Raw genomic sequence first — 26,344 nt, 5'->3', positions numbered from 1 at the left:
GTGTGCAGTCTACAGAGTTTCCACGTCTCAGAGCTCGTTCTTGTATTTTTGGGTATTTGTCAGATCACTGTGTGCGCTCTGATCGCTAAGCACACTGTGTTTCTGGATTGCCTTCATAACACCTGTCATTAGCAAACATAACAGTACAAGGAGCCAAACTAATGATTCTCAATAGAGGGAAAGAAAAAGTTCTGACATCATTTTTTTTTTTTTTTTTTTCTGCTCTGTGTTCACTTTTTTTTTCCCCTAGACATTTGGGTGATTCTGGACACAGGTGTGGACATGGATATTCAGGGTCTGTGCTCTTCAATGGATAATCTCGTTATAAATGTACAAAAAATTCAAGATACTATTGATCAGAAATCTATGTTAGAACCAAGAATTCCTATTCCTGATTTGTTTTTTGGAGATAGAACTAAGTTTCTAAGTTTCAAAAATAATTGTAAGCTATTTCTGGCCTTGAAACCTCATTCTTCTGGTAATCCTATTCAACAGGTTTTGATTATTATTTCTTTTTTGCGCGGCGACCCTCAAGACTGGGCATTTTCTCTTGCGCCAGGAGACCCTGCATTGAGTAGTGTCGATGCGTTTTTCCTGGCGCTCGGATTGCTGTACGATGAGCCTAATTCAGTGGATCAGGCTGAGAAAAATTTGCTGGCTTTGTGCCAGGGTCAGGATGATATAGAAGTATATTGTCAGAAATTTAGGAAATGGTCAGTACTCACTCAGTGGAATGAATCTGCGCTGGCAGCTTTGTTCAGAAAGGGTCTCTCTGAGGCTCTTAAGGATGTCATGGTGGGATTTCCTATGCCTGCTGGTTTGAATGAGTCTTTGTCTTTGGCCATTCAGATCGGTCGACGCTTGCGCGAGCGTAAATCTGTGCACCATTTGGCGGTACTGCCTGAGGTTAAACCTGAGCCTATGCAGTGCGATAGGACTATGACTAGAGTTGAACGGCAGGAATACAGACGTCTGAATGGTCTGTGTTTCTACTGTGGTGATTCCACTCATGCTATTTCTGATTGTCCTAAGCGCACTAAGCGGTCCGCTAGGTCTGCCGTCATTGGTACTGTACAGTCCAAATTCCTTCTGTCCATTACCTTGATATGCTCTTTGTCGTCGTTTTCTGTCATGGCGTTTGTGGATTCGGGCGCTGCCCTGAATCTGATGGATTTGGATTATGCTAAACGTTGTGGGTTTTTCTTGGAGCCTTTGCGGTGTCCTATTCCATTGAGAGGAATTGATGCTACACCTTTGGCCAAGAATAAACCTCAATACTGGGCCCAGCTGACCATGTGCATGGCTCCTGCACATCAGGAAGTTATTCGCTTTCTGGTGTTGCATAATCTGCATGATGTGGTCGTGTTGGGGTTGCCATGGCTACAAACCCATAATCCAGTATTGGATTGGAATTCCATGTCGGTATCCAGCTGGGGTTGTCAGGGGGTACATGGTGATGTTCCATTTTTGTCGATTTCGTCATCCACCCCTTCTGAGGTCCCAGAGTTCTTGTCTGATTATCAGGATGTATTTGAAGAGCCCAAGTCCGATGCTCTACCTCCGCATAGGGATTGTGATTGTGCTATCAATTTGATTCCTGGTAGTAAATTCCCTAAAGGTCGATTATTTAATTTATCCGTGCCCGAACACGCCGCTATGCGCAGTTATGTGAAGGAATCCCTGGAGAAGGGACATATTCGCCCATCGTCATCACCACTGGGAGCAGGGTTCTTCTTTGTAGCCAAGAAGGATGGTTCGCTGAGACCGTGTATTGATTACCGCCTTCTTAATAAGATCACTGTTAAATTTCAGTATCCCTTGCCATTGTTATCTGACTTGTTTGCTCGGATTAAGGGGGCTAGTTGGTTCACTAAGATAGATCTTCGTGGTGCGTATAATCTGGTGAGAATCAGGCAAGGAGATGAATGGAAAACTGCATTCAATACGCCCGAGGGTCATTTTGAGTATCTAGTGATGCCGTTCGGACTTGCCAATGCTCCATCTGTGTTTCAGTCTTTTATGCATGACATCTTCCGTGAGTATCTGGATAAATTCCTGATTGTTTACTTGGATGACATTTTGATCTTCTCAGATGATTGGGAGTCTCATGTGAAGCAGGTCAGAATGGTTTTTCAGGTCCTGCGTGCTAACTCTTTGTTTGTGAAGGGATCAAAGTGTCTCTTCGGTGTGCAGAAAGTTTCATTTTTGGGGTTCATCTTTACCCCTTCTACTATCGAGATGGATCCAGTTAAGGTCCAAGCCATCCAGGATTGGATTCAGCCGATATCTCTGAAAAGTCTGCAAAAGTTCCTGGGCTTTGCTAATTTTTATCGTCGCTTCATCTGTAATTTTTCTAGCATTGCCAAACCATTGACCGATTTGACCAAGAAGGGTGCTGATTTGGTTAATTGGTCTTCTGCTGCTGTGGAAGCTTTTCAGGAGTTGAAGCGTCGTTTTTGTTCTGCCCCTGTGTTGTGTCAGCCAGATGTTTCTCTTCCGTTCCAGGTCGAGGTTGATGCTTCTGAGATTGGAGCAGGGGCGGTTTTGTCACAGAGAGGTTCTGATTGCTCAGTGATGAAACCATGTGCTTTCTTTTCCAGGAAGTTTTCGCCTGCTGAGCGTAATTATGATGTGGGCAATCGAGAGTTGCTGGCCATGAAGTGGGCATTCGAGGAGTGGCGTCATTGGCTTGAAGGAGCTAAGCATCGCGTGGTGGTATTGACTGATCATAAGAACTTGACTTATCTCGAGTCTGCCAAGCGCTTGAATCCTAGACAGGCCCGTTGGTCGTTATTTTTTGCCCGCTTCGACTTTGTGATTTCGTACCTTCCGGGCTCTAAAAATGTGAAGGCGGATGCTCTGTCTAGGAGTTTTGTGCCCGACTCTCCGGGTTTATCTGAGCCAGCGGGTATCCTCAAGGAAGGAGTTATTGTGTCTGCCATCTCCCCTGATTTGCGGCGGGTGCTGCAAAAATTTCAGGCGAATAAACCTGATCGTTGTCCAGCAGAGAAACTGTTCGTCCCTGATAGGTGGACTAATAAACTTATCTCTGAACTTCATTGTTCGGTGTTGGCTGGTCATCCTGGAATCTTTGGTACCAGAGAGTTAGTGGCTAGATCCTTCTGGTGGCCATCTCTGTCACGGGATGTACGTACTTTTGTGCAGTCCTGTGGGATTTGTGCTAGGGCTAAGCCCTGCTGTTCTCGTGCCAGTGGGTTGCTTTTGCCCTTGCCGGTCCCAAAGAGGCCTTGGACACATATTTCGATGGATTTCATTTCTGACCTTCCCGTTTCTCAAAAGATGTCAGTCATTTGGGTGGTCTGTGATCGCTTTTCTAAAATGGTCCATCTGGTGCCCTTGGCTAAATTGCCTTCCTCCTCTGATTTGGTACCTTTGTTCTTTCAGCATGTGGTTCGGTTGCATGGCATCCCTGAGAATATTGTTTCTGACAGAGGTTCCCAGTTTGTTTCAAGGTTTTGGCGAGCCTTTTGTGGTAGGATGGGCATTGACCTATCCTTTTCCTCGGCTTTCCATCCTCAGACTAATGGCCAGACCGAACGAACCAATCAGACCTTGGAAACATATCTGAGATGTTTTGTTTCTGCAGACCAGGATGATTGGGTGTCCTTTTTGCCGTTGGCTGAGTTCGCCCTTAATAATTGGGCCAGCTCGGCTACCTTGGTTTCTCCATTTTTTTGCAATTCTGGGTTCCATCCTCGTTTCTCTTCAGGACAGGTTGAGTCTTCGGACTGTCCTGGTGTGGATTCTGTGGTGGATAGGTTGCAGCAGATCTGGACTCAGGTAGTGGACAATTTGATCTTGTCCCAGGAGAAAGCTCAACTTTTCGCTAATCGCAGACGCCGTGTGGGTCCCCGACTTCGTGTTGGGGATCTGGTTTGGTTATCTTCTCGTCATATTCCTATGAAGGTTTCCTCTCCTAAATTTAAACCTCGTTTTATTGGTCCGTATAGGATTTCTGAGGTTCTCAATCCTGTGTCTTTTCGTTTGACCCTCCCAGACTCCTTTTCCATACATAATGTATTCCAAAGGTCGTTGTTGCGGAGATACGTGGCACCTATGGTTCCATCTGTTGAGCCTCCTGCCCCGGTTTTGGTGGAGGGGGAATTGGAGTATATTGTGGAGAAGATTTTGGATTCTCGTGTTTCTAGACGGAAACTCCAGTATCTGGTTAAATGGAAGGGTTATGCTCAGGAAGATAATTCCTGGGTTTTTGCCTCTGATGTTCATGCTTCCGATCTTGTTCGTGCCTTTCATGCGGCTCATCCTGGTCGGCCTGGGGGCTCTGGTGAGGGTTCGGTGACCCCTCCTCAAGGGGGGGGTACTGTTGTGCATTCTGTGGCTGAATTCACTCCTGTGGTCACAAGTGGTACTGCAGCTTCTGAGCTTCCTCCCTCAGGTGTTCTGGTGAGCTCGTTAACTGCTTCATTACTTAACTCCGCCTGATGCTGCTATCCTTGCTCCTTGTCAATGTTTCAGTGTTGGATCTGAGCTTCTCCTGATTGTTCCTGTGACCTGCTGCTCTGTATAGCTAAGTGCTTTTTGCTTTTTTGTTGCTTTTTTTCTGTCCAGCTTGTCTTTTGTTTTGCTGGAAGCTCTGAGACGCAAAGGGTGTACCGCCGTGCCGTTAGTTCGGCACGGTGGGTTTTTTTTGCCCCCTTTGCGTGGTTTTGCTTTAGGGTTTTTTGTAGACTGCAAAGTTCGCTTTACTGTCCTCGCTCTGTCCTAGAATATCGGGCCCCACTTTGCTGAATCTATTTCATCCCTACATTTTGTCTTTTCATCTTACTCACAGTCATTATATGTGGGGGGCTGCCTTTTCCTTTGGGGAATTTCTCTGGGGCAAGTCAGGCCTATTTTTCTATCTTCAGGCTAGCTAGTTTCTTAGGCTGTGCCGAGTTGCCTAGGTAGTTGTTAGGCGCAATCCACAGCCGCTTTTAGTTGTGTTTAGGATAGGATCAGGTGTGCAGTCTACAGAGTTTCCACGTCTCAGAGCTCGTTCTTGTATTTTTGGGTATTTGTCAGATCACTGTGTGCGCTCTGATCGCTAAGCACACTGTGTTTCTGGATTGCCTTCATAACACCTGTCATTAGCAAACATAACAGCAGACACAATTACTCCCTCTTTGAGAATACCCGCCGGCTCAGATACACCCGGAGAGTCGGGCACAAAACTCCTAGACAGAGCATCCGCCTTCAAATTTTTAGAGCCCGGAAGGTATGAAATCACAAAGTCAAAACGGGCAAAAAACAACGACCAACGAGCTTGTCTAGGATTCAACCGCTTGGCGGACTCGAGATAAGTCAAGTTCTTATGATCAGTCAAGACCACCACGCGATGCTTAGCTCCTTCAAGCCAATGACGCCACTCCTCGAATGCCCACTTCATGGCCAGCAACTCTCGATTGCCCACATCATAATTTCGCTCAGCAGGCGAAAACTTCCTGGAAAAGAAGGCGCATGGTTTCCTCACCGAGCAATCAGAACTTCTCTGCGACAAAACAGCCCCTGCTCCAATCTCAGAAGCATCAACCTCGACCTGGAACGGAAGCGAAACATCTGGTTGACACAACACAGGGGCAGAAGAAAAACGACGCTTCAACTCTTGAAAAGCTTCCACAGCAGCAGAAGACCAATTGACCACATCAGCACCTTTCTTGGTCAAATCGGTCAATGGTTTGGCAATACTAGAAAAATTGCAGATGAAGCGACGATAAAAATTAGCAAAGCCAAGGAACTTTTCCAGACTTTTCAGAGATGTCGGCTGAGTCCAATTATGGATGGCTTGGACCTTAACAGGGTCCATCTCGATAGTAGAAGGGGAAAAGATGAACCCCAAAAATGAAACCTTCTGCACACCAAAGAGACACTTTGATCCCTTCACAAACAAAGAATTAGCACGCAGGACCTGAAACACCGTTCTGACCTGCTTCACATGAGACTCCCAATCATCCGAGAAGATCAAAATGTCATCTAAGTACACAATCAGGAATTTATCCAGGTACTCTCGGAAGATGTCATGCATAAAGGACTGAAACACTGATGGAGCATTGGCAAGTCCGAATGGCATTACTAGATACTCAAAATGGCCCTCGGGCGTATTAAATGCAGTTTTCCACTCATCGCCTCGCTTAATACGCACAAGATTATACGCACCATGAAGATCTATCTTGGTGAACCAACTAGCCCCCTTAATCCGAGCAAACAAATCAGATAACAATGGCAAGGGGTACTGAAATTTAACCGTGATCTTATTTAGAAGGCGGTAATCTATACAAGGTCTCAGTGAACCATCCTTCTTGGCTACAAAAAAGAACCCTGCTCCTAATGGTGACGATGACGGGCGAATATGCCCCTTCTCCAAAGACTCCTTCACATAACTCCGCATAGCGGCGTGCTCAGGCACAGATAAATTAAACAGTCGACCTTTTGGGAATTTACTACCAGGAATCAAATCAATAGCACAATCACAATCCCTATGCGGAGGTAGGGTATCGGACTTGGGCTCATCAAATAAATCCCGGTAATCAGACAAGAACTCAGGAACCTCAGAAGGGGTGGATGACGAAATAGTCAGAAATGGGACATCACCATGTACCCCCTGACAACCCCAGCTGGACACAGACATGGATTTCCAATCTAATACTGGATTATGGACTTGTAGCCATGGCAACCCCAACACGACCACATCATGCAGATTATGCAACACCAGAAAGCGAATAACCTCCTGATGTGCAGGAGCCATGCACATGGTCAGCTGGGTCCAGTACTGAGGCTTATTCTTGGCCAAAGGCGTAGCATCAATTCCTCTCAATGGAATAGGACACTGCAAGGGCTCCAAGAAAAACCCACAACGCCTAGCATACTCCAAGTCCATCAAATTCAGAGCAGCGCCTGAGTCCACAAATGCCATGACAGAATACGATGACAAGGAGCAGATCAAGGTAACAGACAGAAGAAATTTTGACTGTACCGTACCAATGGTGGCAGACCTAGCGAACCGCTTAGTGCGCTTAGGACAATCAGAGATAGCATGAGTGGAATCACCACAGTAGAAACACAGCCCATTCAGACGTCTGTGTTCTTGCCGTTCAACTCTGGTCAAAGTCCTATCGCACTGCATAGGCTCAGGTTTAAGCTCAGGTAATACCGCCAAATGGTGCACAGATTTACGCTCGCGCAAGCGTCGACCGATCTGAATGGCCAAAGACATAGACTCATTCAGACCAGCAGGCATAGGAAATCCCACCATGACATCCTTAAGGGCTTCAGAGAGACCTTTTCTGAAAATAGCTGCGAGCGCACCTTCATTCCACTGAGTGAGTACGGACCACTTTCTAAATTTCTGACAATATACCTCTATTTCATCCTGACCCTGACACAGAGCCAGCAAATTCTTCTCTGCCTGATCCACAGAATTAGGCTCATCGTACAGCAATCCGAGCGCCAGGAAAAACGCATCGATATTACTTAATGCAGGATCTCCTGACGCAAGAGAAAATGCCCAGTCCTGAGGGTCGCCACGCAAAAAAGAAATAACGATCCTAACTTGTTGAACTGGGTCACCAGAGGAGCGAGGTTTCAAAGCCAGAAATAGTTTACAATTATTTTTGAAGCTCAGAAATTTAGTTCTATCTCCAAAAAACAAATCAGGAATAGGAATTCTCGGTTCTAACATAGAATTCGGAACCACAAAGTCTTGAATACTTTGTACTCTTGCCGTGAGCTGATCCACACATGAAGACAGACTTTTAATGTCCATTGCTACACCTGTGTCCTGAACCACCCAAATGTCTAGGGGAAAAAAAAGGCAAAACACAGTGCAGAGAAAAAAAAATGGTCTCAGAACTTCTTTTTTCCCTCTATTGAGAATCATTAGTACTTTGGGCCTCCAGTACTGTTATGAGAGGTAACTCAGTACCACAATGGACATAGAGGTCAGCGCACATACAGTGACCTGGCAATAACCCAAAAAACAAGAACGAGCTCTGAGACGTGGGAACTCTGTTGACCGCAATCCCTAATCCTCTCCAACCACACTAAAGGCAGCTGTGGATTGCGCCTAACGCTCCCTATGCAACTCAGCACGGCCTGAGAAACTAGCTAGCCTGAAGATAGAAAATAAGCCTACCTTGCCTCAGAGAAATACCCCAAAGGAAAAGGCAGCCCCCACATATAATGACTGTGAGTTAAGATGAAAAGACAAACGTAGAGATGAAATAGATTTAGCAAAGTGAGGCCCAACTTTCTGAACAGAGCGAGGATAGGAAAGGTAACTTTGCGGTCAACACAAAACCCTACAAAAACCACGCAAAGGGGGCAAAAAGACCCTCCGTACCGAACTAACGGCACGGAGGTACACCCTCTGCGTCCCAGAGCTTCCAGCAAGCAGGAAAAAACAAATTGACAAGCTGGACAGAAAAAAACAGCAAACAAATAGCAAAGAGGAACTTAGCTATGCAGAGCAGCAGGCCACAGGAACGATCCAGGAGGAAACAGGTCCAATACTAGAACATTGACTGGAGGCCAGGATCAAAGCACTAGGTGGAGTTAAATAGAGCAGCACCTAACGACTTCACCACCTCACCTGAGGAAGGAAACTCAGAAGCCGCAGTACCACTTTCCTCCACCAACGGAAGCTCACAGAGAGAATCAGCCGAAGTACCACTTGTGACCACAGGAGGGAGCTCTGCCACAGAATTCACAACAGACAGCCCAGCCATGCCACACTTCCCAGGCGTCAAACCCTCACATACCACCAGGAGGTGGCGCCGGACACACCCGTTTCCGCCGAGGCCGATGCCCATACCCTGGAAGATGACTCCCCTGCAGGACTGCGCCTCCAGATATAGGAGCTGACGAGGAGCGTTGCTGCCCTAGCCCGGACCGTCCAATCTCTACAGGAGGCCCCCAAGGAGAAGATCCTGTTGGCTTCCAGACCGGAAGATGTCCCCTGGCAGCGGCCAAGGAGAGTCCCATCGACCAGAGGCAGAAACGACGATCGCTTTCATTGGGATGGACGGCCCATCTGCCGCCGCTGCCACCAGGTGGGCCATCTTGCAAGGTACTGTCATTTAAACGAGCAACCCCTGGGGCAGAGGGCCAACCCCCAGGAGTAGAATGGTCAGGCCCGCAGAATTGGAGAGCCAAATACATCGGAGGGCGACCAGTTCTCCCCATCGTGATCGACGGTATCTCCATGAACGCTTTCCTGGACACCGGTTCCCAGGTGACAACTGTGCCCTACATTCTTTATAGACGTTATTGGGAGGACACCGACATCACCCGTGGCCCTAATGATGATTTTACCATAATAGCTAGTAATGGTCAGCCACAGCCACTGCCGCAAGTGGTGTATAAAGAGGTCACCATTAAGGTGGGGCGGGTAGAATTGAAGGCCCAGGGAATTGTCATTGTTGATATTGACCGACATGAATGTAACCCCATGATGACCATCAGTACTAATGTCATAGAAAATTGTCTTGCCGAAGTTATTGTCTTGTTGCAGCAGGTAGCAGAGACAGCTGGTTACAGTGAACAACGTGCCCTGCAGAAAGAAATCAGAGCCCTAATGTGGAGACAGCAGGTGGAGCTGACTGGTGGTGAAATTGGCCGGGTCACAGTGAGTGATTCGAACCCCATTGTAATACCCCCCAGGAGTGAAATGTTAATATGGTGTCGGGCAGCCATAGGTCTCGGGGGCAAAGACTATCAGGCCCTAGTAGAACCTGTGTATTCAGATAATAGGCCTACCCTCCTGACAGCCAGAGGGGTGGTTGATGTCTGCAAGGGGAGGGTGCCAGTACGTGTTCTTAACTGTGGGGAGGAAGAAGTCCACCTAACCAAATATGTCATGACATTTTACGAGAGATGAAGGAGGCTGGGGTAGTGAGAGACAGTTGTAGCCCTTGGGCAGCACCATTAGTTCTCGTTAGGAAGAAAGATGGCACCATGAGGATGTGTGTGGATTATAGGCAACTAAACCGCATTACACATAAGCATGCATACCCCCTGCCTAGGATAGAGGAGTCCTTGGCTGCCTTAAAGTCTGCTAACTACTTCTCTACCTTGGTTCCCGTGGCAGAGATGGACAAGGAAAAGACGGCCTTCACGACGCAGATGGGTCTCTGCGAGTTCAACTACATGCCCTTCGGATTGTGTAACGCCCCGGGGACGTTCCAGAGGATGATGGAGTGCTGTCTTGGACTCAAGAACTTTCAGACCGTGCTGCTATATCTGGACGATGTCATTGTCTTCTCCAAGACCTATGAGGACCATTTGAAGCACCTGGCCGAGTTGTTTGAAGCTCTGTCCAACTTTGGCTTAATGGTGAAACTGTCCAAATGCCATCTGCTGAAACCCAAAGTGCAGTACCTGGGCCATGTGGTGAGTGCCAAATGAGTGGCCCCAGACCCCGACAAGGTCACAGTGATAAAGGACTGGCCGCAGCCCGGTAACCTCCACGAAGTCTGACAGTTCCTCAGGTTGGTGGGCTACTACCGGAGGTTTATCAAAGACTTCACCAAGAAGGCCGCACCGTTGCAAGACCTGTTGGTGGGCCAACCCAAGAAACCCAAGGGTAAGAATACCCCGTTTGATTGGGACAACAGACTGGAAAAATCGTTCACCTGCTTGAAGTCGGCGCTGATGGGAGAAGAGGTACTAGCCTACCCTGAATATGACCAACCGTTTGTATTGTATACGGATGCCAGCAACGTGGGGCTGGGAGCTGTGCTGTCCCAGATGCAGAAGGGCAAGAAAAAAGTGATCGCTTACGCTAGCAGGAAACTTCGCCCCACTGAAAGGAACCCTGACAACTGCTGGAGTTCCTCGCTGTCGTTTGGGCCGTGACAGAGAGGTTCAAGCACTACCTGGCCTCAGCAAAATTCACCGTCTTCACGGATAATAATCCGCTAACGCACTTGGATACAGCACAACTCGGTGCCTTGGAGCAGCGGTGGATGGCCCGGTTGTCCAATTACGATTTCACCATCAAGTATCGGGCGGGGCACAAGAATGCGAATGCCGATGCATTGTCCCGGATCCCTCACTTGCCTGAAATGGGGGAGGATCCAGAAGCATTGGAAGAGGTAGAGCTGCCCGCTTTCCATCGCCCCAAGGCAACCCAGTGTTCCCATCAGGTGGAGAACAGGCGCAGGAATCAACAGAGCGCCCCGTTGGATCCCCTCCCCCATCACGGGTGGACAGAGAACCAGGATGGTGACCCTGCGGTCCGTTGGGTGAAAGAGCTCCTGATGCAGGCAGGTTTGCATCCCGGCCCGGATGATCCACCAGAGGCATTACAGTTGTGGAAGGAGAGGGGCAAACTGTTTATTCACGATGGCAAGCTGTGCCGGAGGAGCATCAACCCACGTACTCATGAATTGGTATGGCAGATCATAGTCCCAAGACAAGATGTGCCAATGGTCCTGGGAGTGTACCACAATGGGGCAGGACACTTCGGATGGAGGAAGTTGGAGAGGCTACTCCGTGGGAGGTTCTACTGGATTGGCATGAAGAAGGCCATCGAGAAGTGGTGTCGAGAGTGTGGCCCCTGTAGCCTATGCCGGAAGGATCGTGACAGCCAACGGGCTCCCTTGCAGCCCATCATCACCAAATGGCCACTCGAGTTGGTCACGCTGGATCACGTAAAGCTAACACCTAGCCGGTCAGGTTATATCTACACTCTCACCATTGTGGACCAGTACTCCAGATTCCTGGTAGTCGTGCCGGTCAAAGATCTAACGGCTAGGACGGCTGCCAAAACTTTCCAGCAGTACTTCTGTAGACCCCATGGGTACCCGGAGAAGGTGCTAACCGACCAGGGACCAGCATTTGAAGCGGAGGTGTTCCAGGAGTTCTGCAATTTGTACGGGTGTAAGAAGATCAGAACCACGCCATATCATCCACAAACTAACGGGATGTGTGAGAAGATGAACCAAGTGGTGATCGACTTACTGAAGACCTTACCGGTCGAGGAGCGGAACTTGTGGCCCACAAAGTTACCAGACTTGGTAGATATGTACAACCACATCCCGGTGAATTCCACCAACTGCACCCCAGCGTACCTGATGCGAGGGAGGTCAAGCAAGTTACCCGTCGATCTGGACATGGGGGTCCTGACCCCCGAAGATATATCGCCAGATGCGGATTGGGATACCGAGAGGCAGCAAAGGTACTGCAAAGTACAGGAATGTGTAGAAAGAAGTCTCACCCAAGCCAGACTACAACCAGAATGCTCCTGCGGCTCCATTGTCACCCGGTGAGCAGGTACTTAAACGAAAGAGGAGACTACACAAGCTTGATGACCAATGGGAAGCGGAACCGTATACCATTCTGCCCTCCGATTTCGACAATACGAAGGTCTGTCTCATTAGCAAAGACGGAGGGGAAACCTCAACGGCCATATCCAGGGACCACCTCAAAATATGCCCTGATAAGCTGAGAGATGGGGAAACAGACCCCGGGACTTCTCCACCCATGGAAGAGGAGAAGATGATACACACTGTTCTTGGTGATTTTCCCCAGTCTTGGACTCAAATAAATCAGGCCATTGCGGTACCTGTCTTAACGTTTCGTCAACTGAAACCGCCAGAACTAAATGTGGTGCCAGGGCATCCGGACCCGCTAGCGCAGCCAACCCCACCAGAAGATGCGATGCCAACAGTCGAACCGGCAAGCCCTCCCTCTGCTATCGGTGAATCTGCCATACCCATCATTAGTAGTGGCAGCTCTGAAAACTCCAGCATGCCAGTGCTGCCCAGACTCACTAGAAGTGTAGCTAGAAGGCAGTGCACTACACCGATGATAGCAAGCGTAGCGGGCCCTGTCAGGCCAATAGCAATCCCTGCGCTGCGGAGGTCCTCACGTAGCACCCAGAATCAGACTCCACTTCGCTATAAAACTTGGAGATATTAATGATAGTTGCTATTTGGTTGAAAATGTTTGTGTAAATATCTGTGTTACAGGTTAAAAAAAAATGGACAATGGTGTGATGGACAGTGAATCTCTCCAAAACTTTCACAGGGACTTCTTTGCTTACCCGGGGTCCCTGCTGTTCCATGGTTGCACCTACTGAACTGGGAGTCATGAACTGTGCATGACCAACCTTTTGCAAAGTTCAAGCATCCTCACCTTCCATAATGGAAAGCACTGTTATATTTACTTGTTCATAGTATTTGGAAATTTTGTGTGTTTTCTATTAACATGTATTGTTATTCTTCTTTTCCCAGTCTGGGAGTACTGGGTTTAACCGGGGGGAGTGCAGTGCCCCAGAGTCCTGGTCGTTGCAGTAATGTCGCACTGCCACTAAGGGGAGTGATGTTATGTCTGATTGCACTAAAGGAGTTCACTTGACCAGGTATCACAGTCACACATTACACTCCACACTCCGGCCACCAGGGGGAGCAAAAGGCACTATGTATTAGGCCACTCCTCACACTCTGGCAAAACTGGGGGTGTGATAGGAAGTGGGGAAGAAAGCAGCCTGGGAGAGCTCCAGGGAGGACCTGTCAGAAGTGGGTTCCTGGCAGGTACCTAGCAGAAAGGACAGATTGTTACAAAGCCGCACCTGCACTACCTTGCGGCAGCATCTTAAGAAAGGACACAAAGCGAAGTATATTGTGGAGAAGTGAGAAACGGGATCAGAGTACGAAGGAGATAGAACCAGAAGGAGTCATGCCCCTAATACAGCGGCAACATCCTTCTGAGGCGCGCAGCCGGTGGCCGGAGCACCGAGGAAGTAACAGACTCCACGCATTACTTCAAACAGCGGCAGGACAGTTAATTATAGGTTGGCTGTCTGACCTAAATAACCTGAACAGAAGTAGGAGGCAATCGTGGGAGAGGAGCATCTCTAGGGTCCCGGAATAACTCCAGGCCTATCTGTCATACGGGTGCATCCTAGCCATATCATACTGGGGGACGGAAAGAAGAGAAAGAACGGATACGACAGTTGTGAGGACTATCCCGTGGTGCTCAGCAGGGAAGGACTACAACACACAGGCGCTGGAAGGTAGACACTGATTTCCACCTGCAAAGGGAACTCTGGATGTGCCTTCGGACCGGCCGGTCTCAGCCAGCCCTGTTAGCAGTGCTCTGGATTGCGGATCCCGAAGCCTTCAGTAAAAGGTAAAGAGACTGCAACCCTGTGTCCTTGTTATTCCTCGCGTTCCGCACCACGCACTATCACCTTTTATTGGAGGCCCCTTAGCAGGGTCACGGGCCGGGTCTAGCCACCGTGATAACCCCGGACCGAGTACCCCGCGGCCCTGCGTCTGGGGGCGCTCCATTTTTGTCCCAGGAGTTGCATAATGTCACCCAAAAGCAGTGTGAAAGACTGGTGGAAAGCATGCCAAGACGCATGAAAGCTGGGATTAACAATCATGGTTATTCCACAAAAAATTGATTTCTGAACTCTTCCTGAGTTAAAACATTAGTATTGCTGTTTCTAAATGATTATGAACTTGTTTTCTTTGCATTATTTGAGGCCTGCAAGCAATGCATTTTTTTGTTATTTTGACTAGGGTTGAGCGAAACGGGTCGTTGATTTTCAAAAGTCGCCGACTTTTGGCAAAGTCGGGTTTCATGAAACCCGATCCGACCCCTGTGCGGGGTCGGCCATGCGGTACGCGACTTTTGCGCCAAAGTCGCGTTTCAATGACGCGAAAAGCGCCATTTCTCAGCCAATGAAGGTAAACGCAGAGTGTGGGCAGCGTGATGACATAGGTCCTGGTCCCCACCATCTTAGAGAAGGGCATTGCAGTGATTGGCTTGCTGTCTGCGGCGTCACAGGGGCTATAAAGGGGCGTTCCCGCCGACCGCCATCTTACTGCTGCTGATCTGAGCTTAGGGAGAGGTTGCTGCCGCTTCGTCAGAAGCAGGGATAGCGTTAGGCAGGGTCCATTAACCACCAAACCGCTTGTGCTGTAGCGATTTCCACTGCCCAACACCACCTTCGGTGTGCAGGGACAGTGGAAGCTACATTTTTTTTTTTTTTTTCTCAGCGCTGTAGCTCATTGGGCTGCCCTACAAGGATCCCTGATAGCTGCATTGCTGTGTGTACGCCGCTGTGCAAACCAACTGCTTTTTTCAAAGCACAAATCCTCTTGTTCCTTCCTTTCTGCACAGCTATCTTGTTTGTTTGTCCACACTTTTTATTTAATTTGTGCATCAGTCCACTCCTTATTGCTGCCTGCCATACCTGGCTGAGATTACTGCAGGGAGATAGTAATTGTAGGACACTCCGTTTTTTTTTTTTTTTTGTGGGAGATTAAGATTGGCATTTCTGCTAGAGTGCCATCCCTGTGTGTGCCATCTCTCAGTCAGTGGGCCATAGAAAGCCTATTTATTTTTTTGCTTGATTTGGGTTATAAAATCTACCTGAAAAAATCACTACATCAATCAGTGGGAGAAAAATATTGGCCTCAGGGCTTGTGTGCCACTCCTTACTCCTGTGTGTGCCATCTCTCACTCAGTGGGCCATAGAAAGCCTATTTATTTTTTTGCTTGATTTTGGTTCTAAAATCTACCTGAAAAAATCACTACATCAATCAGTGGGAGAAAAATATTGGCCTCAGGGCTTGTGTGCCACTCTTGACTCCTGTCTGTGCCATCTCTCACTCAGTGGGCCATAGAAAGCCTATTTATTTTTTTGCTTGATTTGGGTTATAAAATCTACCTGAAAAAATCACTACATCAATCAGTGGGAGAAAAATATTGGCCTCAGGGCTTGTGTGCCACTCTTGACTCCTGTCTGTGCCATCTCTCACTCAGTGGGCCATAGAAAGCCTATTTATTTTTTTGTTTGATTTGGGTTATAAAATCTACCTGAAAAAATCACTACATCAATCAGTGGGAGAAAAATATTGGCCTCAGGGCTTGTGTGCCACTCTTGACTCCTGTCTGTGCCATCTCTCACTCAGTGGGCCATTGAAAGCCTATTTATTTTTTTGCTTGATTTGGGTTATAAAGTCTACCTGAAAAAATCACTACATCAATCAGTGGGAGAAAAATATTGGCCTCAGGGCTTGTGTGCCACTCCTGACTCCTGTGTGTGTCATCTCTCAGTCAGTGGGCCATAGAAAGCCTATTTATTTTTTGGCTTGATTTGGGTTCTAAAATCTACCTGAAAAAATCACTACATCAATCAGTGGGAGAAAAATATTGGCCTCAGGGCTTGTGTGCCACTCCTGACTCCTGTGTGCATCATCACTCACTCAGTGGGCCATAGAAAGCCCTTTTTTTTTTTTTTTTGCTTTATTTGGGTTCTAAATTCTACCTGAAAAAATCAATAAATCAATCAGTGGGAGATTAATATTGGCCTTTCTGCTTGTGTGCCAGTCTTGACTCCTGGGTGTGCCATCTCTCTCTCTCTCTCCAATTGTGGGCCATAGAAAGCCTATTATTTTTTTAGCTTGATTTGGGTTCCAAAATCTACCTGAAAAAATCACTACATCAATCAGTGGCAGATAAATATTGGCCTCTGGGCTTGTGTGCCACTCCTGACTCCTGTTTGCGTCATCTCTCACTCAGTGGGCCATAGAAAGCCTATTTATTTTTTTAAAACAATGAGGAAGTCTGGTGGAAGAGGTCGTGGCCGGGGGCGTTCATTGTCAGCTGGTAATGAGGGTAGTGGTAGTGGTGGAGCATCAGCTGGTCGTGGGAAAAAAAATATTGCACCTAAGTCTGGAGCTGTGGAGCCAGGTTCGTCGTCTGGCTACACAAGGCCTCGAACGCTCCCTTTTCTGGGAGTAGGAAAACCGCTTTTAAAGCCGGAGCAGCAAGAGCAAGTTTTGGCTTATCTTGCTGACTCAGCCTCTAGCTCTTTTGCCTCCTCTCGTGAAACTGGTAAATGTCAAAGCAGCGCGTCGTTAGTGGATGTTCACGGTCAGGGACAAGTCGCTTCCTTGTCCTCTTCAGCAAAAACAACAACAGAGAAGAATGCAGCAGGCGACACAACGGGTTACTCCATGGAGCTCTTTACACATACCGTCCCTGGCTTAGAAAGTGAAGCAGTTAACAGTCCATGCCCATTACAAGTTGAATCTGACATGGAGTGCACTGATGCACAGCCACAGCCAGACTACTATGCTGGTCCTTTGACTCAGACCACAACATTGCCCTCGCAGGGTAATGATCAAGAATCAGACCCTGATGAGACTATGTTGCCCCATCATGAACGCTATACCACCGACCGACACGGTGACACAGACGAAGTTGCACACAAGCTACAAGAAGAGGTAATAGATGACCCAGTTCTTGACCCCGATTGGCAGCCATTGGGGGAACAGGGTGCAGGCGGCAGCAGTTCTGAAGCGGAGGAGGAGGGGCCGCAGCAGGCATCAACATCGCAACAGGTTCCATCTGCCGGGCCCGTATCTTGCCCAAAACGCGTGGCAAAGCCAAAACCTGTTGGAGGACAGCGTGGCCATCCGGTTAAAGCTCAGTCTGCAATGCCTGAAAAGGTATCCGATGCTAGAAAGAGTGCAGTCTGGCATTTTTTTAAACAACATCCAATTGATCAGCGCAAAGTCATCTGTCAAAAATGTTCAACTACCTTAAGCAGAGGACAGAATCTGAAAAGTCTCAATACAAGTTGCATGCATAGACATTTAACCACCATGCATTTGCAAGCCTGGACTAACTACCAAACGTCCCTTAAGGTTGTAGCACCCTCGGCCAATGAAGCTAGTCAGCAACGCAACATCCCTTCCGGCAGTGTAGGGCCACCATTTTCCGCACCACCTGCAGTATCTGTGCAGGTTTCTTTGCCAGGCCAAAGCAGTCAGGGTCAGGGAATCACCAGTTTTGTAGTAGGAAACACTGCATCTAGGGCACCGGCGGCAACAATACCATCTCCCACCGTCTCTCAGTCTGCCATGTCCACCGGCACCCCCGCTAGTTCCACAATCTCCAGCTCTCCAGTCCAGCTCACCCTACATGAGACTATGGTTAGAAAAAGGAAGTACTTAGCCTCGCATCCGCGTACACAGGGTTTGAACGCCCACATAGCTAGACTAATCTCGTTAGAGATGATGCCCTACCGGTTAGTTGAAAGCAAAGCTTTCAAAGCCCTGATGGACTACGCTGTACCACGCTACGAGCTACCCAGTCGACACTTTTTTTCCAGAAAAGCCATCCCAGCCCTCCACCAGCATGTTAAAGAGCGCATCGTCCATGCACTCAGGCAATCTGTGAGCACCAAGGTGCACCTGACAACAGATGCATGGACCAGTAGGCATGGCCAGGGACGTTACATGTCCATCACGGCACACTGGGTAAATGTGGTGGATGCAGGGTCCACAGGGGACAGCAAGTTTGGGACAGTTCTGCCTAGCCCACGGTCTAGGAAACAGTTGGCTGTAGCCGTTCGCACCCCCTCCTCCTCCTCTTCGTCCTCCTGCAGAAGCGAGAGCTCGTCCACAGACCGCAGTCGCACAACCACTCCATCCGCAGCTGCCACTGTTGCACACCAGGTCTCCCATTATGGGGCAGCTACTGGCAAACGTCAGCAGGCTGTATTGGCTATGAAGTGTTTGGGCGACAACAGACACACCGCGGAAGTTCTGTCCGAGTTCTTGCAGAAAGAAACGCAGTCGTGGCTGGGCACTGTAGATCTTGAGGCAGGCAAGGTAGTGAGTGATAACGAAAGGAATTTCATGGCTGCCATCTCCCTTTCCCAACTGAAACACATTCCTTGCCTGGCTCACACCTTAAACCTGGTGGTGCAGTGCTTCCTGAAAAGTTATCCGGGGTTATCCGACCTGCTCCTCAAAGTGCGTGGACTTTGCTCACATATCCGCCGTTCGCCCGTACACTCCAGCCGTATGCAGACCTATCAGCGTTCTTTGAACCTTCCCCAGCATCGCCTAATCATAGACGTTGCAACAAGGTGGAACTCAACACTGCACATGCTTCAGAGACTGTGCGAACAGAGGCGGGCTGTTATGTTTTTGTGGGAGGATACACATACACGGGCAGGCAGTAGGATGGCAGACATGGAGTTATCAGGTGTGCAGTGGTCGAAGATTCAAGACATGTGTCAAGTCCTTCAGTGTTTTGAGGAATGCACACGGCTGGTTAGTGCAGACAACGCCATAAAAAGCATGAGCATCTCCCTAATGCGTCTGCTGATGCAAAGTTTGATGCACATAAAGGATCAGGCGTCTGCAGCTGAGGAAGAGGAAAGCCTTGATGACAGTCAGCGATTGTCTGGCCAGGGCAGTGTACAGGACGAGTTAGCGGGCGAAGAGGAGGAGGAGGACGAGGAGGATGATGGGGATGATTATATTTTTAATGAGGAAGCTTTTCCGGGGCCACTGGAAATTGGTGGCGCGGCAAGGCCGGGTTCTGGTTTTTGGAGGGACACAAGTGACGTGGATTTGCCTGAAACTGCCCCTCAACCAAGCACAACCGCAGATTTGAGAACTGGAACTTTGGCCCACATGGCGGATTATGCCTTACGTATCCTCAAAAGGGACACACGCATAACTAAAATGATGAACGATGACGATTACTGGTTGGCCTGCCTCCTTGATCCTCGCTATAAAGGCAAATTGCAAAATATAATGCCACATGACAACTTGGAACTAATATTAGCAACCAAACAATCAACTCTTGTTGACCGTTTGCTTCTGGCATTCCCTGCACACAGCGCCCGTGATCGTTCTCACACGAGCTGCAGGGGCAGCAGACCAGAGGAGTTAGAGGGGCAGAAATCAGAAGTGGCGTTGGCCAGAGGGGTTTTCTGACCAGGTTGTGGAGTGATTTTGCTATGACCACAGACAGGACAGGTACTGCAGCATCAATTCAAAGTGACAGGAGACAACATTTGTCCAGTATGGTTACAAACTATTTTTCATCCCTTATCGATGTTCTCCCTCAACCGTCATTCCCATTTGATTACTGGGCATCAAAATTAGACACCTGGCCAGAATTGGCAGAATATGCATTGCAGGAGCTTGCTTGCCCGGCAGCTAGTGTCCTATCAGAAAGAGTATTCAGTGCTGCAGGTTCAATACTAACAGAAAAAAGGACTCGTCTGGCTACCCAAAATGTAGATGATCTAACCTTCATTAAAATGAACCACAACTGGATTTCGAAATTTTTTGCCCCACCTTGCCCGGCCGACACCTAGCTTTCCTATGAAAAGGTCTTGCCTGTGGACTATTCTGAATGCCTTTTCCAATCTCGTAATTTTCTGCACCTGATTGTCCAGCATACGACATGTTTACACCTCACTAAATGGCCAAACTCCCCACACGGGGCCGTGGTATCGACACTTGGCGACAGCACCCGTGAGAGTGCTGTTTGTCTGAAGAGGTGGGTGTGCCCGCTTTTGGTCGACGGCACTGCCACTGGGTCCCTCCTAGTACAATAAAGTGTCTCTGGCGGTGGTGGTGCGCACCCAACGTCAGACACACCGTTGTAATATGAGGGGCCCTGGGCCTGTACCGCCGGCCACAAGACAGTTCCCCCCCCCCACAGCTCAAACAGAGCTCTACCACTTGCAAAATTATCTCACAGCTCCACCAATGTTTAGTCTATGCGCTGACATCCTTCAATGCCTGCCACTGACAATACCATTGTATTGACATTTTTGTTATGTTAGGCCTTCGAAGCCTGTCTGCGGTCACTCCTTCCACTATGCCTCCACTGACCACACCACTGCTGCCCGTGTACCCCTGGAACCAATTTAAAATTGCCTACAGCCAGCCCAATTTTTTTATTTTAGGCCTTCGATGCCTGTCTGTGGTCCATTCTTTCCACTACTACTACACTGACCAGGCCACTGCTGCCCGTGTACCCCTGGAACCAATTTAAAATTGCCTACAGCCATGTGTTATTATTTTAGGCCTTCGATGCCTGTCTGCGGTCACTCCTTCCACTATGCCTCCACTGACCACACCACTGCTGCCCGTGTACCCCTGGAACCAATTTAAAATTGCCTACAGCCAGCCCAATTTTTTTATTTTAGGCCTTCGATGCCTGTTTGCGGTCACTCCTTCCACTAGGCCTCCACTGACCACACCACTGCTGCCCGTGTACCCCTGGAACCAATTTAAAATTGCCTACAGCCATGTGTTATTATTTTAGGCCTTCGATGCCTGTCTGCGGTCACTCCTTACAATATGCCTCCACTGACCACACCACTGCTGCCCGTGTACCCCTGGAACCAATTTAAAATTGCCTACAGCCAGCCCAATTTTTTTATTTTAGGCCTTCGATGCCTGTCTGCGGTCCATTCTTTCCACTACTACTACACTGACCAGGCCACTGCTGCCCGTGTACCCCTGGAACCAATTTAAAATTGCCTACAGCCATGTGTTATTATTTTAGGCCTTCGATGCCTGTCTGCGGTCACTCCTTCCACTATGCCTCCACTGACCACACCACTGCTGCCCGTGTACACCTGGAACCAATTTAAAATTGCCTACAGCCAGCCCAATTTTTTTATTTTAGGCCTTCGATGCCTGTTTGCGGTCACTCCTTCCACTAGGCCTCCACTGACCACACCACTGCTGCCCGTGTACCCCTGGAACCAATTTAAAATTGCCTACAGCCAGCCCAATTTTTTTATTCTAGGCCTTCGATGCCTGTCTGCGGTACATTCTTTCCACTACTACTACACTGACCAGGCCACTGCTGCCCGTGTACCCCTGGAACCAATTTAAAATTGCCTACAGCCATGTGTTATTATTTTAGGCCTTCGATGCCTGTCTGCGGTCACTCCTTACAATATGCCTCCACTGACCACACTACTGCTGCCCGTGTACCCCTGGAACCAATTTAAAATTGCCTACAGCCATGTGTTATTATTTTAGGCCTTCGATGCCTGTCTGCGGTCACTCCTTCCACTATGCCTCCACTGACCACACCACTGCTGCCCGTGTACCCCTGGAACCAATTTAAAATTGCCTACAGCCAGCCCAATTTTTTTATTTTAGGCCTTCGATGCCTGTTTGCGGTCACTCCTTCCACTAGGCCTGCACTGACCACACCACTGCTGCCCGTGTACCCCTGGAACCAATTTAAAATTGCCTACAGCCAGCCCAATTTTTTTATTTTAGGCCTTCGATGCCTGTTTGCGGTCACTCCTTCCACTAGGCCTCCACTGACCACACCACTGCTGCCCGTGTACCCCTGGAACCAATTTAAAATTGCCTACAGCCAGCCCAATTTTTTTATTCTAGGCCTTCGAAGCCTGTCTGCGGTCCATTCTTTCCACTACTACTACACTGACCAGGCCACTGCTGCCTGTGTACCCCTGGAACCAATTTAAAATTGCCTACAGCCATGTGTTATTATTTTAGGCCTTCGATGCCTGTCTGCGGTCACTCCTTACAATATGCCTCCACTGACCACACCACTGCTGCCCGTGTACCCCTGGAACCAATTTAAAATTGCCTACAGCCATGTGTTATTATTTTAGGCCTTCGATGCCTGTCTGCGGTCACTCCTTCCACTAGGCCTCCACTGACCACACCACTGCTGCCCGTGTACCCCTGGAACCAACATCAGAAAATATAAAAATAAGTATTTTGCTTATAAAAAAGAAAATACTGGAGAGATATCAAATGCAGACATTTTAACATTAAAAACAAACACATACAACAAAAATCTGGTACAGTACTAAAAATGGCCACCAGCTACAATAACTTTCTCCTGCAAGTAGTTAACTGAAAGGTTTTTTCAATTTAAAACACAGATATGGCATCCACCGAGTGTTGTCCTGTCGCGTCTTCTTTTTATTATTGCCAAGAAGATGCAAAACAATGAAAATAATGAAATCATTATTTACCAAAAAAATAGAGTAAGTCAAAACCACATTGCAAATAAACATTCATTACAAATAAAGAAGCAGGGCGCGTCCGAGGGTGAGTATATACCTAATAAGAATATAATCACCCTCGGATGCACCCTGCTTCTTTCCGACAGCCTTCCTTCCTAAGAATCAGCCCTTCCATGGTGTAGAGAGAGGGTTTGTTACACTCCAAGGTGTTCTCCAGATTGCCTTTCCAGAGCTTCGATCTTCCGGCTCTCGTTTAGTAGTTGTCGGAAAGTTGGCTGCATTAGGCCTACAAATTGGGTATGGGGTGGAGAGAGATGGTGTGTTCCACTCCAAGGTGTTCTCCAGGTTGCCTTTCCAGAGCTTCGATCTTCCGGCTCTCGTTTAGTAGTTGTCGGAAAGTAGGCTGCATTAGGCCTACAAATTGGGTATGGGGTGGAGAGAGATGGTGTGTTTCACTCCAAGGTGTTCCCCAGGTTTCCTTGCCATTGCTTCGGTCTTCCGACTCTCGTTTAGTAAATGTAGAAAACTACACTGCATTAGGCCTAAAAAATGGGTATCGGGTGGAGAGAGATGGTGTGTTACACTCCAAGGTGTTCTCCAGGTTGCCTTTCCTGAGCTTCGATCTTCCAGCTCTCGTTTAGTAGTTCTTGGAAACTACACTGCATTAGGCCTACAAATTGGGTATGGGGTGTAGAGAGATGGTGTGTTCCACTCCAAGGTGTTCTCCAGGTTGCCTTTCCAGAGCTTCGATCTTCCGGCTCTCGTTTAGTAGTTGTCGGAAAGTAGGCTGCATTAGGCCTACAAATTGGGTATGGGGTGGAGAGAGATGGTGTGTTACACTCCAAGGTGTTCCCCAGGTTTCCTTGCCATTGCTTCGGTCTTCCGACTCTCGTTTAGTAGGTGTAGAAAACTACACTGCATTAGGCCTAAAAAATGGGTATCGGGTGGAGATAGATGGTGTGTTACACTCCAAGGTGTTCTCCAGGTTGCCTTTCCTGAGCTTCGATCTTCCGGCTCTCGTTTAGTAGTTCTTGGAAACTACACTGCATTAGGCCTACAAATTGGGTATGGGGTGTAGAGAGATGGTGTGTTCCACTCCAAGGTGTTCTCCAGGTTGCCTTTCCCGAGCTTCGATCTTCCGGCTCTCGTTTAGTAGTTCTTGGAAACTACACTGCATTAGGCCTACAAATTGGGTATGGGGTGTAGAGAGATGGTGTGTTCCACTCCAAGATGTTCTCCAGGTTGCCTTTCCTGAGCTTCGATCTTCCAGCTCTCGTTTAGTAGTTCTTGGAAACTACACTGCATTAGGCCTACAAATTGGGTATGGGGTGTAGAGAGATGGTGTGTTCCACTCCAAGGTGTTCTCCAGGTTGCCTTTCCAGAGCTTCGATCTTCCGGCTCTCGTTTAGTAGTTGTCGGAAAGTAGGCTGCATTAGGCCTACAAATTGGGTATGGGGTGGAGAGAGATGGTGTGTTCCACTCCAAGGTGTTCTCCAGGTTGCCTTTCCAGAGCTTCGATCTTCCGGCTCTCGTTTAGTAGTTGTCGGAAAGTAGGCTGCATTAGGCCTACAAATTGGGTATGGGGTGGAGAGAGATGGTGTGTTCCCCTCCAAGGTGTTCTCCAGGTTGCCTTTCCTGAACTTCTATCTTCAGGCTCTCATTAAATTGTGGTTAAACGGAACAACTGCATTTGGCGTACTAGTTGGTTTGGGGCCTACTATTGGTGTCTGCCACTCCTTGCTGTTCTCCTGGTTTCCTGTCCTGAAATTCCGTTTTCAGGTGCTCGTTAAGTAGTTGTTAATGTTAGACTGCATTTGGCCTACTAGTTGGGTTGGGGCCTACTATCGGTGTCTGCCACTCCTTGCTGTTCTCCTCCACTGAACAAAGCTGTGCCGCCTGTTTACTACGGTTGCCAATTTTGAACTGCATTTCGACTACTAACTGATTTGGGCCTACTCTCTGTGTGAGCCTCTCATTCCAGTTGTCCTCCACTGCAATGCCCCCTGGTTATTCCTGTGTTACCAATTTTGAACTGCATTTAGCCAACTTTATTCTTTGGGCCTATATCTGTGTTTCCTCCTCATCCTGCCCATTGCCCAGCCAGTGATAGATGAGTCTGCTGGTACATTGACCCATAACGCAACATTCCCCGTGCACACTACACAACAACATTGTGACCCTGCTGAAAGTCAGGTTGCTCTTCCCGCATACCATACCACCTTACACGGGGACAAAGAGGAAGGTGCAGATGAAAGTGCAGGTTCCTTCATCAGGTGGGGGGAGGAATACTAGTTGGCGACGTCACTGGCACAGGCCCTCTCATAGTACGCAAAAGTGTTGCTGCCGGTGGGAGGCGCCCCCGCCGTGCAAACACACCGCTGTACTTTGAGGGGCCCTGTGCCAGTGCCAATGCCAACGAGTGGGCCCCCCCTGCTTGCTCAGGTTCACAGCACTTGCAAAGTTGAAATACTTACCTCTCCCTGCTCCACTGCCGTGATGTGGTCCAGATTTCCTGGGCCCACTAATTACTTGAACCAGCCCTACCCACCACAACTTTAGCCAAATGACCCCCAATTTCAAATGCCTTCCAATTATTATAAGGTAAATTACGCTTGACAAGCTTCATTATGAAGAATGGATGGTTTTGACATTAAAATGGGCACTCTAGGTGTTCTCCTGGCCCCAACTCACTGCCGACTATGCTGCCCCATTGACTTGCATTGGGTTTCGTGTTTCGGTCGATCCCGACTTTACGCCATAATCGGCCGATTTCACTCGACCCGACTTTTGAGATAGTCGGGTTTCGCGAAACCCGGCTCGACTCTAAAAAGGTCAAGGTCGCTCAACTCTAATTTTGACCATTTCTCATTTTCAGAAAATAAATGCAAAATGTATTGCTTGGAACTTCGGAGACATGTTGTCAGTAATTTATAGAATAAAACAACAATTTACATTTTACTCAAAAATATACCTATAAAGAGAACAATCAAACTGAAAATTTTGCAGTGGTCTTTTAATTTTTGCCAGAGCTGTATATAAGTGGAAAACACAGATCTCAAGGATAAAAATAGTAAAAAAAAATGGAAAAACTAACCAACACAAAAAGGCAAAAAAACAAAACAAAAGCAGAGAAAAAACAGTAAAAAAATGTTTTAACTTCCCTATTCGTATATATAATATGTACTGGTGTTAAACATAATGTGTGACTTTTTTACATGGCCAATAAAGGGCTATTCTCAAGTTTGGAGTTATTCCCTTTCTGCTAAATAGGGGATAATTTCCTGATCACTGGGGGTTCGACCGCTTGGGTCCCCACCAATCCCAAAAACCAGGGCTCGGAAGAGCCTCGTATGAATGGATTAGCAGTCTACATTGTGCAAATCCACTCCAATCATTCTTAAGGGGACTACTGGAAATAACTGATCACTGCGCTGGGCTGTTTTTCGGCACTCTCGTAAGAATGAATGGAGCGGCAGTGTGCGTGATCGACCAAAAGCCAGCCCTGAGATCAGTGGGGGCCCCAGCATTTGGGCT

The sequence above is a fragment of the Ranitomeya imitator genome, chromosome 6, assembly GCF_032444005.1.
Source record: "Ranitomeya imitator isolate aRanImi1 chromosome 6, aRanImi1.pri, whole genome shotgun sequence".
Lineage (NCBI taxonomy): Eukaryota > Metazoa > Chordata > Amphibia > Anura > Dendrobatidae > Ranitomeya > Ranitomeya imitator.
The sequence above is the reverse complement of the archived record's forward strand: the minus strand, read 5'-3'. Positions refer to the sequence as shown.